This window comes from Cucumis melo, chromosome 9 (assembly GCF_025177605.1).
Source record: "Cucumis melo cultivar AY chromosome 9, USDA_Cmelo_AY_1.0, whole genome shotgun sequence".
NCBI lineage: Eukaryota > Viridiplantae > Streptophyta > Magnoliopsida > Cucurbitales > Cucurbitaceae > Cucumis > Cucumis melo.
This window is the reverse complement of record NC_066865.1, coordinates 15,857,161-15,857,875: the sequence shown is the minus strand read 5'-3', so window position 1 is coordinate 15,857,875 and position 715 is coordinate 15,857,161. Positions and strand designations below refer to the sequence as shown.

The following is a 715-nucleotide window of genomic DNA, read 5'->3' as shown; positions in this document are numbered from 1 at the left end:
CTTAATTCCTAATTTACCAACAATTAATTTTTCCTCAAATTCCAGTACAAGCATGAAATCAATGTTAGACATAAAATCAAATAGGTTAAAGCAGAAGTGTTTATTAGTCTTGAAATCGGCTTTGCTGCTTTTCAAAGAGTGTTGACAACCTGTTTGAAAATAGGTTTGAGAAAAAGTGATCGATCCAAACAAGCTCGAACACTGTTAGGTTGCCGATCATTTAGGGTGCGTTTGGGGGAAGGGTTGATTTAGGGAAGGGTTAGTGTTAAGATAAAACTAGTGTTAAGTTAAACCTAGTTTTATCATAACCCTTGTTTGGGGGAAGGGTTTAAAAAGGTAGTTTTATGATAATATGTGTTTGGGGGAAGGGTTAGGTGGGAAGAGTTAATGGGGATTTTATGATAAAATGTGTTTGGGGGAAGGGTTAGGTGGGGAGGATTAATGGGGATTTTATGATAAGATGTGTTTGGGGGAAGGGTTAGGTGGGTAGTTTAATGGGGATTTTATTATAAAATGTGTTTGGGGGAAGGGTTAGGTGGGTAGTTTTATGGGAATTTTATGATAAAATGTGTTTGGGGGAAGGGTTAAGTGGGTAGGTTTATGTGGATTTTGTGATAAATTTTATTTGGGAAAATTGTTAAATGGGGTGGGTTAATTAATTTTTTATGTTGTATAATATTTTTAAATTCAATTGTAAATATCATAAAAAAATTAA

At 34.3% G+C, this 715-nt stretch overlaps 1 long non-coding RNA gene across 1 annotated transcript; it reads left to right on the top strand.

The window, feature by feature from the left end:
• The first annotated feature begins 226 nt into the window (after positions 1-226).
• On the top strand, positions 227-715 carry LOC127151033 (uncharacterized). Its single transcript, XR_007823711.1, has 2 exons — positions 227-428; positions 536-715. It is a non-coding gene; the product is annotated as an uncharacterized LOC127151033 (long non-coding RNA).